Consider the following 14,032-nt stretch of genomic DNA (forward strand, 5'->3'; position numbering starts at 1 on the left):
AATTTTTCTCAATAATAGACCTGCATTACAGAAAGTTGTTCTCTTATTATTATTATATTTGAATTTGGCCAACAAAATTGTAAAAATTGGTTTTCTCTCTTGTTATAAAGTACCTACATACTATCCTTGATTTTTGTTTCTTGGATTGCAAAGCCTGAACTATTTATATTCGCTCCTTTATATGAAAAGTTTGCCAATCCCTTGTCTAAAGTTTAGATTCACTCAATAGATGTCTTCTGTTTGAACTTCAGAATGTAATTCAGAATGTTTAAAAACAATAAACACAAAAACGTATATTAATCTCTCTCTTTCCTGAACTCAAGTAGCAATTTACAACTTGGCGTGCTTTTTAGCATTGGGATGTTTGTGTGTGGTACTGTGTGTGCATGTGTGTACACGCCTACAGAATTGGACCTCATCTCAGCTCTTCAACAGATTTCAGGTTTAGAAAAGGCAGGGGATTTTTTCATAATCTTGTTTCGTTTACCATGAAGGATAACAATGTGATATTAACCAAAATGTTTCCTAATGAGCACTATATAAATAAATGGTTAAGTGAAATGGAGATTTTTGAGTCTCAACATCAAATCTTATGCAAACTACACATATTTAATGATCATACATAGGTTACTTTAAAATGCAGGTCCTCATCTTCAGCTCCCTAGAGACTCAGGAATTCTCAGTGAAATGAAAGAACTAAAAGTGAACAGAATAGAGCTACAGTTAACCCTTTGACAAGAACTAGGGAAAATCAGAAGGCAAAGGGAGTATCAAAAGAGAGAAGCTGTCCTGACAGAGCTAGATGGGCACCCAGCAAAGATAATAGTATAACCAAGGTACTAGTTGGTTAATACGGAATGTTAATAACCAAGGTAAAGCAAAGAAATTTACCTTTGTTATTATGTTGCCTCAAACTGACCTTTCTTCCTGTCTTAGTCTGTTCAAGCTGCTATAAGAAAACACCATAGACCAGGCAACTTAGACAACAAGTATTGATTTCTCACAGTTCTGGAGGCTGAGAAGTCCAAGATCAAGGAGCTGGCAGCTGTGGTGTCTGGTGATGCTCTCTTTTTAGTTTGCAGGTGGCCGTCTTCGCATGATGTCCTCACACGCACTGGAGAGAGACAGAGAGACTTCCTGTCTCTTACTCTTTTTGTAAGGGCGTTAATCCCATAATGAGGGCCCCACCTGCATGACTTAATCTAATCCTAATTATCTCCCAAAGGTCCCTCCTCCAAATACTATCACATTGGGCCTTAGGGCTTCAACATATGAATATTCTAGGGGCATAAACATCCAGTCCAAAGCATTTCAAATTATAATTTTACTAAAACATCTTTACCAAGAGTTCATTTATTCCATGCCCTTTGGAAAGAACACTCTACCTTAACAATCAAGAAGTTTAGGGCTGAACTAGAAACTGTGGCTTGAAATCCCATCAAAACATGGGGTTCGCTGACTGCCCCCAGGTCCTATCCTCAGTGACCGTCTTACTGCAAATGGCTATTAGTGTTTTTTTTCTTCTTTTTAGATGAAATCAAACTATGTAGTTTATATACTTGATGACCTCCTACTATCTAGCTTCCTCCAAAATAAATCAAAGAATATATATATGTGTTTACATATATCTTTGAATTACATTTTTAAATTTCTCCCAGTTCATTTATCTCAGTTATCTCATGAAACTGAAATCATTTTGATTTAGTTTGTTTTGGGGTTCCCAATGAAGTGATACAAGCAAGTGTTTTTAGTGTGTGTAGGAGGAGGATAGAGATAGGAGATGGGAGGGAGGCCAGACCCAATGTGATGAATACTTTTAGCAATCCAACAAAACATCTTGCAATGAGGCCTCTGTACCACAAAAATGCATATATGGATTTATTTTTATGTAAATGTAGCTGTCAGTTTACATACTATAACATACTTGGCAAAAAAATAGGTCAATGAAAAAAATATCCTCTTCTAAAATTTTACCTGGTAGGTCATCATGCAAACCAAGAAAAACTTTGTTTTTCTTAGAGCCTTTGGGTTAATGATACACAACCAGTTACAGTGATCTTGCTGTTTTTGTCCTCTCCACTGAGCGCAGTTTACTTGATGCCTCATCCAAGGCAGGGTTTGCCACGACAACTGCGTAAGCCTAGTGTAGAGAACTTTAATGTGGTTGGAACATATCCAGCACTGAACAGGGGTCTGTGTCAGTCTCTAAGACCAGCCATATTTTCTTTCTCAGATTTCTTTCTTCCTGGAGTCATTGAATCTTTGCTTCCTTGAGTCCTCAGGTTGTCAAGAACGTTCAGAAAAGATAAACAGTTTCCCTGGTTAGGTAACTCACCTCGGTGCTAATAATCCTCAGCCCTTCTTAAATTCAAATGTGTCCTAGGGCAAGATTTTTCACTGGCCTACCTGCTTCTTCATTTGAAACTTGTGGGGTTTCTAATTCTGTGCCAGCTCACAAGTTTGGCTGATAATTGGTGAGATCAATTATCCTCGTGGAAAGGGAGCTGTACAAATGACAAATTGTACTAAATTGTTGAATAATGTAAAATCGCTAAGTCAAGAGTTAAAGAAAACAGTCAAACCTGCCTACTACATTTGTTACGTATTTTCAGAGCCTGAATCAACTCATGGAACCAGAAGTCAGATAAATTACATAATAGTAATAGTAATTGAATACTTACAATTTTCCAAACACTATGCTAAAGTGCTTTATACAAATTAGTTTACTAAACCTCACACCACCCTATGAGGTAAGGTATTACTATTATCTTCAGTTAACAAATGAGGTAATGCTCAAGGACATTGATTGATAAATGAAGGCACAAGAAATAGAACCCAGGACTGTTTCGTTCTAAAACAATTACATTATATTGCTCATAATGTAGTCATTGTCTCTAACTTCCAATAATAACAGAATTTCTTGCCAAGATCATTTAGAGGCTCAGAGTGAGCTCTGAGGTAAAACTGCCTGGATAGCTCTGTGAACCACTAGCTGTGTCCCACTGGGCAAGTTAGATCCCCTCGCATGCAAAATGGAGTCAACAATGTCCCTTCCTGTGGGGTGGTTGTGAGGTAATGCGTGTGGAGTGTGTAAACCAGTGCTCAGTACTTAGTGAGCATTCAAAATATTTTAGGCATTATTATCACTTACTTAAGGACAGTATCATTTCTAATAATCACAACATTACCACTTTCAGCTAGAAAGCGTGTGTACAAATAAACACTACTTCACAGGTCTTGTTTAACGTATTGCTTCCCACTTGCTGATACAATCAAAATAAGACAGTAATAAGGCAGTATGGCCTCTTACACAGATAGTTGTCTGGCTTGGTTGTAAGATTGAAACATCAGTTGCTATTTCTATCCCAAGCCATTTTGAATGAGCTAATAGTTTATTTGTGTGCATTTTAGGAGAAATTATAAAGTAGAGTGAAGGAATGGCTCCATCACGCACATGAAGGATTTGGATTCTGCACCATCAGCGGGTAGGAAAAACCTGGAGTTATTTCAAACCATCCTTGTAATTGTATATCACTGCCTTCTGTGTAAGCAGATAACAACCACCGAAACCTCTAATTAACCAAAGAATAGACACAAGAAACCATGTGTTTTCACATTGTTTCCAAATAACCTATAGAAGCCACAGGCAGTTATGTAACCTTAGAGAGAAGACTGGAAATTTCCTGGGCTGGTGTGTTTAATGCTTAACTCCTATAAATTCAGGCCCTTTGGGGGTCCCAGGTTCAGATTAACTTTGAGTTTGAGTTCCAGCCCTGCCATTTTGACTAGATGGGTGACTCTGCCCAAGTCCCTCTACGCTTGGTTTCCTCATGCAAATGTGGAAGTGATAGTTGTACTGACCTCTTGAGTGGTCGAGGTCTTTAAGGGAATCCATGTAATTAGATGAATCACGTACTAAGGCATACTATGTTCTCAATAAGTTCTAGCAATTGTGATTTTATGAGTATTCTTATTGCTTATTCCACTTGGAATTGAACATGACTGTAATTTTAGCCTGTCTTCAGATTCTACATGGTTTAAAAAAGGTTAAAAGAGAAAATAAATCATGTTCTATGAAGTTTTAAAACACTTAAAGAGAGTAAGGAGCTATGCCTTTTATTTGCAAAATCCTATATCCCACTAAATTCAAGGTAATGAAAGCCAACTATTTGTGCTAAGTTTTTTAATCATACAAAGTCATCAAACCATCAAGTACCCTTTATGAAGTGCCAGCGTGGGCACGGTCTCATGCTGGGTGCTATGATACAACAATTCATGATAATATAATGCATAAGCAGCATTTTTTAAGGTTTTAAATGTGTTTTTAAGGTTTTAAATGAACTGATTAGTCTCAATTGTTGAAACTTTTTATAAGAATAAGGGCTTGAGGTGGAGTTTAATGGATGGGATTCAAATCACAAGCCAGAGGGCAGCTGAATTCTTCTGATAGTCAAGTCCAATTCCTGTCCGGACTTTAGTCCAAGTGAGGGAATATCAGGTATTTTGTGTGCCTCCTATTTAGGTTGATGAGTTTAGATGTTGAATAATAAAACCCACATGGAAGAGGCCTCCAAATCCAGCTCTTCTTCAAGTTTCTGGTAAATGTGCTTTCCTTCTGTGAAGACTATCCTTTGGCTTCATAGAAGAAAATTGCAGTCGCCCTCTCTTCCTTGACAATTACAAAGGAAAATTGCTTTGAAAGTGTGAAACACTGTTATACCCTGCATATGTCGTAGTATCAACAATCCTCCCAATCTTCTATTTTCTCTTGATTTTTCTTTCTTTTTCTCTAGAAGAGTGCTGTCATTGTGAGACAAGGATAATGTTCCAAGACACACTGGCAAGGAGCAGCCAGCACAAACTCACAGGAAAGGCTGCAGGCCTGAGCATCAGCAATGGGGAGATTGGGTTCGAATCCTAATCTTCAAGGTGGGTGACTGGAAATTAGACAGGCTCTTTGCCTTATCTCAATCCTCTATTCCTTGCCTATTATCTCTAAAACAGGGATGACACTAATACCAGTGTCATAGGTTTCTTTTTTAAGGTTAATATATTAGCAAAACTTAAAAAAAAACTTTTTGTCAAATCTGCTTTCATCAGAAGAATCTGTACAGCCCCAGTGTATCCAGGAAGCTTTAGCAACAGACTGAGAGCCATACACAGCATATGTGATTCATCTTATACATCGTTTATAGACAGTATAACTATCTCTGAAACACGGGATTCTCAAACTAGACTACACATCAGAATCACCTGGAAGCTTTAAAAATACTGACTCCCAGACCCTGTCCATAAATAATCAAACCATGATCTCCAGGGATGGGACTCCTGGCAGTCATTGGCATTTTTTTAAAAGTAGAAACTCCATCTTTTGGTTGACCCAGTGACGTAGGTGGTTAAGTTTGCACACCCCACTTCTGTGGCCCGGGGTTTGCGAGTTTGGATCCCAGGCTCGAACCTACACACTGCTCACCAAGTCATGCTGTGGCAGAGTCCCACATACAAAATAGACAAAGATTGGCACAGATGTTAGCTCAGGGACAATCTTTCTCACCAAAAAAAGAGAAACTCCATCTTCCATGTTATCATCTCAATTCTATAGTCTTTTCTTCTCTATTTTTTCTCTTTTCTTTCAACCTTTGGATAAATAGTGATTTTATTTTATCCTTCCATTTGCACCCGAAATATTTCTCATTCCTACACTTTATTTTTCCTTCTGCAAAGTAGAATATTTTGCAATATCTGCAGAATTGCTTAAGTGCAGTTAAATATTACTGGGTTAATCTCAACAAACATATTAATTTTGTTTTGCACAGTGGTTTTTGATTACTTGAGATTTCCCACAGATATTTGTCCAGCTAAATTATCATTCATTCTTATGTCTGGATTTGTCTACCATTGTTCATGATAAAAGAGCCAAGATAGTTCACTGATACACCTCCAGACACAGGGGAATGAAACACCAACTATGGGGCTTAAATTCAGGGCAGGCAGATGCACACAGGCACTAAGACTCAGAAAAAATGAAGCTTCTTGTAACTATTCAGGATAAAAGAAGGAGAGATGATTAAGTCTTCCTGACCCCACCATACCCACAGGCAAGTGACTGCTCATTTAAGAGAGTTCACAATGACAGAATTCATTCTACTTGGAATAGTTGCCTTTACTTAAGGAAAAGAAGCAAAACCTACAGAAGTAAAAATGCCAGAGAGCTGTGTTGTGATTTTGTTATTTTTCTACAAAAGATACATAGAGGAGAAATACTAAGGGAAAGAGAAGCATGAATTTAAGGTAACTTCTGCTCATCAGAATACAGCCACATCCTAATTTAAGGGAATATGTGGTTTGCCTCCTAAATAACATGCCAAAGTTTCATAGTTTTGAGAGCTCTGGTCAGGTTGCATTATATCTGTCATCTGCAATCCATGTTTCTTAATAATGAAATTTACTCATTTTCTTTTTTTTATTTCTTTTTTTATTTATATTTATTTATTCATTTATTTTGAGGAAGATTAGCCCTTGGCTAACTACTGCCAGTCCTCCTATTTTTTGCTGAGGGAGCCTGGCCCTGAGCTAGCATCCGTATCCATCTTCCTCTACTTTATGCATGGGACGCCTACCACAGCATGGCGTGCCAAGCAGTGCCATGTCTGCACCCGGCTCTGAACCAGCGAACCCTGAGCCGCCGATAAGTGGAACGTGCAAACTTAACCGCTGCGCCACCGGGCCAGCCCCTGAAATTTACTCATTTTCTTAAGTTAAATTGTTTTTTGGGGAAGTATTTAAGGAGCAGTACCTTCACCTGATAAGTACAAGTTTTAAGCCACCCAAACTAAAGATATAGCTGGTTTTTTTGCTAAGTTAATTAGGAATATATAAGTATTTGACAAAACACAAATTCAATTACAGAAAAACAGCTTACACAAACCATACCTGAGACTGTAGGCACAAGGACTGGTGTTAAAAGTGTTTGGGACATCATTATTTAGATGTCTCTAAGGTACCTCAGTCTCAGTATGTACAAAACTGGACTTGAACATCTCAAGTCCTTCCTCTCACTCTCAGCCCAGTTTGGTCTATTTTGAATAGATGGGGAGACAGAGAGTGAGAAACCTGAGTCACCCTATACAAGTCCTCCTCTTCGCCTCCCATCCTTCTGTATCTAACTCACTGCCAATGTCTGTTCCTAGATAACTGAGACACAATTCTCCAATCTGTCCTCTGTCTTTTCCTCCATCCTATATCACCCTAGTCAGGCTACAAAACCCCTAGACTGGACTGCTACAAACACCTCTTATGGGATCAGCTGACATCCGTTCTTATCGTCTCTCATGCATTTTTCCCACTACATCTAGAGAGATCTAGCCAACCATTTTCAACACAAATCTGATTTTGTCACTCCTTCCTGAATTCCCGCTCCTCCCAGCCTTGAGACCTATTCATATCCCACCCAACCTCTCATAATCACTCTTGCCCCCACCCCACCTTGCTTACTAGCCCCAGTTCACTGTGATACCCTCACACTACCACACCCCAAGCAGGATCAAAGAATAGAACCCCCTTTCCTCCTCCCAGTCTTAGTTTACTCTATGCCTCCTTCAGATTTCAGATTAATCATCACTCCCCTGGGGAAGCGTTTCCCAATCTTTCTGCACAGGTTGATTTCCCTTCCACTCCAGCTCAGAGCACCACATATCTTTGCACTTATCACAGATGTAATTTTACAATTACTACTGATTAGTTCATTACTATCTCCCCCACTGGACTGCGTTTGTTCACCATTGTATCTTTAGTGCCTTGTATAAGTCTAGCTCTCGATAAAGCAGTCAATGAAGTAAATATTAATTGAATGAATTAAAGAATCAAAAGGATCAATTCCCATATATGTGAAACATTAAAAAGAAATTCCACAATTAGGGCATACCTAAGCCTTGTGTATTGCAGTAAATGCTAATGAAAGAATACTGACAGACAACAACTATATGGATTACTGTAATCTGCCACTTCCTGTCTAATAAGAAACGGTGGTTCTTAGGAAGAAAAAAACAATTATGAAACATGTATAATGCCAAATGGGTTACAATCCAAAAGGCTCTGGAGGTAATATAATACCTGAGTTCCAGGGCCAGCTAAACTAATTTCCAAGCATATGTCTTATATTTGAAACAAAATGCTTAGCACTTAACCCTAAATATGTGTGAAATTCTTCAGGAATCTCATGTAGCAAAGGTCAGTGACGTACTTTTCCAGCTAAATTTGTCTTTTATGGATGCCAAACTGCTATGGGAACATTAACATTGAAAACATTTTTAGAAATTGTTTTTTTTAATTTCAATTTTCTAGAGGTTTGAGGGGGTCTCCATTTCATTATCCATTTTCAGAACGTTTAGCACTCAACCCTATGCTAAATTCCTAAGAGTGGTACAGTGGAAACATCACAGATCCTGAGCTTTTATTTTAATTTCGAATCCTGGTACCTGTACTTATATTACATGCATAATTTGGGGAAAGTTATTTTCCTAGCTCCACACTTCAGATGCCTCACCAATAAAATGGAGTAGCATTAAATTCAATACTGTGTGCAAATACCTACCACAGTGTGAGAGGTACACTGGGTTCCCAAAGAATGCTAGTTCTTGCTCTCTTATTTTTCTTTCTCATTTGTCTCATCACATTGACCCTTTAAGACCTTGGAAAAGTGTGAAATCCATATGCCAGTTTGTATATATTCAGTTTCAAATCACATTTCATTTCATCTCTCCAGGAGATGGATGTGAAAGATCTCTCAGTTGAGGAATGGAATGCCTTTTTCATTCTGATAAGTACATTTACCTATAGAAAGAAACCAATCAAGAGAGCACATAAAAACTGAAAGACAAAAAGTCCTTTCAAAAAAGAAGAGGCAGAAGCACATGTAACTTGTGTCCTTTTCAGATTGAGGTTCTCTGACATGTGGTTTGCCTGAAGGAAATAATAAGTGACACCAAAGAATCGAACATAACCTTTTCTACATCTAAAGTCTTCTCTCGTGGACCACCTTGGTGTGGAAATCTGAGTCACACACCCTACTTCTCTGGAAAGAGTGATTTTGAAACCAACAGCTAACTTCCTTCCCCCAGTTAGGGGAGGTGCCCCTTTGGCCATGTAACGTACAATAGAAAGAGCAATTGTTGCCTCTTTATTTTTAGTAGCATAGTATTTTTCAAAACAGCTAAAAATTACTTGAAACTTCTCACTCAATAACTTCTCTTTTGCAAATTGGATTGAGAATTTGAGGATTTGCATCTATAAAGAAGGCTTTTTTTTTTAATCTCAGCCTTCTAAATCAAGTTTCTATGTTTAGTCTTAAATAAGATTTTAACATTGAAGTGCCCACTATGTTGGTCCCTTTGTACAAAAAGCAGAAACAAACAAACAAAATCATTAGATAGCTTACGAGTCAAAGAAGTACAGCTTTGAAAACAAATCTAAAATAATGACTGAATGAAACCTCTGTTGGAATATAAATTGACTCACTGACATTTGGCAGAGGCAACCAGCTGACTCTTAGCCTGAAGTGATGAATAGTGTCTCTCAAAATGAAATTCTCTGGCTTAAGTCCCATTATAAATAAAGACACAACTCTGTATATAATGGCTTCATTCCATGGAAGTGATACTTGCACAAGGAAATGGTTTATTATTATCATGTATTACTCCAATATTACCCAGCAACATTGATTAGGAATTAAGAATATGGACTCTCAATGCAGTTTGCCCAAGTTGAAACCCTGGCTCCATCAATTACTAACTGTGCAATGCTGGACAAGTTATATAACCTCTCTCTGCTTCAGTTTTCTCATCTGCCAAATGGAGATAATAATATCTTGTAGGATTGATATAAATTGAAATGACAAAGCACATATATGTGTATTTGTAATAAGTGTCAGCTACAATTTGATCATAATGTCTAGAAATATAAATAAGTTTTTACCATACAGAACCCACTTATTAAGTGATCAATTAATGCCTGCACTTGACAAGCTAAGGGAAAGTCTCTCAGAGGGGCTCCCATAGGATGGGGTAGCACCCCATTACACTGAGTGGTGAGGGACTAATTGGATGATCACTTCCAAACCTGCTTTGGCCAATGTCGCCATGTGGAATGGATTACACATTTACCAGATTTGAACTCCCTCCATTACTTTTTTTGAATTTGTTAAAGGTACAGATTTGTTTAGGATAAATCTGAGAAACAAATCATCATGACAATGCATCATAGGTACGACAGTGGAAATGCTATGTGGAAGCAATGCCTTTGTTACAATTTCACGCAGCTTGTAGATCTACACATTGTTAATGAGGAACAACCTATGGAACATACCAGGCAAAATCACTGACCACATCATAAACAAATGTTATTGCATAAATTTCCTACCTGTTCCAAATTCTGGCTCCCCAGGCCTAATGTAAATGGTAGGCATGTTAGTGCTAGTGGTAGTTTATTGAGCTTTTGCCCATCACCATCAAGCTCCTGGGGAATTTCCCTTGCCCACACATTGAGAGAAAGGCAGCTGTTGGGGAGAGGACACTTCCCCTGGGTGTCTTCATCCAGGGAAATTGGTGGCATAGATAACAAACTACGGAAAAGGTACGAATGGAAAGTCTTTCCTTTCTAGGGGTTTAGGTGGAGGGCTCTTAGAGTCTTCTGTCATGATGTGAATGTGCTCACTTCCAAAGCCAGAACCTGTTGGGAACACAGTAATATTGATGGTGAAGAGAAAGAGATTCACACCACAGGACACTGTCTTGAGAAGGTCAGACTCAGATCTTAGGATAATCTTGTCCAAAATAAAATTCCAGTAGAAGCAGAATTTGAATCCAGATCTATCTGCAAAAGTCTTTGCTCTTTCTGCCACAACTTTCTCCTTCCCGAGATATTTTGCAGCTTCCGTGATATACCAGGGATCATGATAAGTAGAGAGTTGACAGATTTAGCAAACAAAAACACAAGATGGCCGGTTAAGTTTGAATTTCAGATAAACAGTGAATAATTGTCTAGTATAAGTATGTCTAATGCAATATTTGGGACATATTTATATAAAATAAATTATTTGTTGTTTTTCATCATTAATCTGAAATTAAAATTTAATGAGATATACTGTATTTCATCTGGCAACTCCATGCTCATATATATGTATAATCTGACAACTTTATGCTAGGAAATTGTATGTGTATAATCCTTTAGTCCAAACTTATAGAATTTAGGAGAATTTGTAATTTGTTCAAATTCAAGTAGCTAATAAGCCATCAACTTTGAATTCAAACACTGGGCTTATTTCACCTCAGAGTTTGCTCTGGTGGGTTGTTAGATTTAGACTGCCCAATAAGGTGGCTGAGGGGTACAGAAAGAGAAGGGGAGTCAGTTTCAGGACTAAATCCAGACTAATTAAGACGCTGGTCCTGAACTCCGAGCTTTCTCCTTCCTCAATGAATATCACTCTTTGCTCTGCCCATTCCAAAGTTTGGTTAAATGGAAAAGAATGAGCAAGCCCTCCTACTCTTGTGACCCCACAAACATCATGCCAATTTTCTTCAATCAAAATTGAGGATGAAAACTGAAAATAATCTGATAAGTGGGCAAAATATTGAAAAACGATGTTCAGGAAAATCTGAGGTCACCAAATGCATAACTCCAATTCCTTTGTGAGCACACAGTAAAGTATGTGTCTTCATTTGGTCATATGGTACTACTTTCCTTATATTAATACCACTTGCTCTCATTAATATAATTTCTCATTTATGTTTACTGGTTTGCATCTTCCATCTATCAGACAGGATCCCTATATTAGATTAAAAGCTCTCTAAAGAGAGCTTTACCAAATATGTCAGAATCCTTGATAATAATAAAATACTCTCAATTTTAATTCATTTCAAATGTATTTCTATTAGTTACCACAAACTAAATCAGATAATTGACAAAGAGCCCTGGAGTTAAGAGAACTCTAAACTGGAGCCTGTGTGATGGGCACTCTTTTTGTCAAACTAAAGTACACAGGCTTTGAGGGTTTTTGGGTTTTTGACTTTTGGTTTTTTTCTAAGCGGAGAAAATCTTTTGCACATATCCGTCACTCTCTCCCCTGACACCTTTCATAACAAATGACCTACCTTTATCAGATGTTGAATCTGAGTTGCTCTAGGAAATATCACACTAACTGATGCAATCCAGCCTCAGTAAGAAATTTATATCTAATTATATAACTTAAATAGAATAGATACTGTTTCATCTAAAATGGATCCTGATTATCTATTTATTAGTAGATTAAACAACCAGTGTTCATTTCTGATATCATTGTACTTATTGTTGATATGTAAAAGGAACTACTAAATAAGTTAGGGTTTTTGTTGTGTTTTTTTTGAAAGTACAGATCATGACTCATTAGCACGTTGAAAAAGCCATTTAGAATAGAAAATATCAGCATGGATTGCATATAAAATGTCCAAGTGTTATTTTATGCTCTTTAAACACATGAATCAGAATCAAAAATGTTTGAACCTCATTGAGGTTTTTTGCTCAGCAAAAGAAATGTTCTCTTGCATAAATGTTCTCTTACAATCTTATCTAAAGGGAAATTTTAGCCTTACTTATTAGAAAAATAATTATTGATATTTTTAACAATTAAACATCACTCTTACTGCCATTTTTATCATTTTCATGGAAGATAATTTTGGACAAGTATATCCCAACTGTGGCTGTCTCAATCTCAAAGACACTGAGATCTTTTCAAATATGAAATTCATCCCTCCTAATGCTAATATCCCATCCATTTCTGAAGCTGCAGAATTGCCAGATTTTGTCTCTCTTCAGTGTCTTTCATTAAGCTATCTTCCAGCCCAGGCCTCTCTGTAGTCTTTAAATAGAACCTCCTAATAAGAGACAACTCTTTTCACTCTCTTTCAATCTCTCTTTCTCTCCATCAGTCCTTCTCTCTCTCCCTCTGCTCTCTCTCTCTCTCTCTCTCTCGTTCATATTTATTGCATATGAATGCCTAAAGTAGTACAGAGTGGCTTATGTCATTTGGATGTTCCAAAAGACCTCTGGAAGAAAATGGTGGAAAGACCACCAAGCGATCCCATTGAATGCCTACATCCTGGCACATACATGTACAGATGTTGTCAAATATAACCCCTACAATAAGTTGGTGAAGAAAGATATAATTGACTGCCTATCAAAAATTATCACACTGAGGCCCAGAGTGGCAAACTGGATTGGGGAGATATTTTTCTCTTCTCTTTACAGACAGAGACGCATAGAGACACATCGAATGAAGGACACTTGCACAAGTCACAAGAGAAAAGCAATGGAAGCAGGACCTGGCTGCTAGCTCAGTGCTTGCTCCTCCCTCAGTGCCCCCGCTGTCAAAAGGCTTGTTCCTACACTGTTGGCACCTTTTTGGAGAAACAGCATGAGAGTTAGGCAGAATGACTACATTATGAGCATTTCCTTCTAATGCAGTGGTTTCCAATGGGGCTTTTACTGCATATTTCAAGTTTGAGCAGCTTAAAAAAATGAGTGGTATGTAATATTTTCTTAATCCAACAACAACAGCAATAATAATGGATTTTCTGGGTTTGTTTTTTTTTTTCCACTTTTGTTGTTGTTTCGTTTTGACTAATGCAGGAAGCTGGATAATAGAAATCTGGGTATTTGAGCCACTTCTGTAACAACAGCAAAAATTGATTTGTCCCATCATTATCCCTAAAGCGCTAAGTTTTGCGATTATAAATTATTCCATTCTCAACAGTATTCAACTTCTAATCGAGTCTGAAGTGGATGAAATTTTCAGATTCTAAGGTTCAGATGAGGGATGTTATATGCTGCCCTGATAAGGAGAGTAAAAATGTGGTAAAATGAGTGATCTGCCTAAGGGATTCACATTAGGATTGTCTACGGGTCTCTTGAAGGGCTTTCTACAAGCAGAAAAGTTTCAGCATTAAACCTCAATCTAGAACGTGATCTAAACATCTTTACATACAACCTTAACTTTAACATT

The sequence above is a fragment of the Equus caballus genome, chromosome 19 (genome assembly GCF_041296265.1).
Source record: "Equus caballus isolate H_3958 breed thoroughbred chromosome 19, TB-T2T, whole genome shotgun sequence".
NCBI lineage: Eukaryota > Metazoa > Chordata > Mammalia > Perissodactyla > Equidae > Equus > Equus caballus.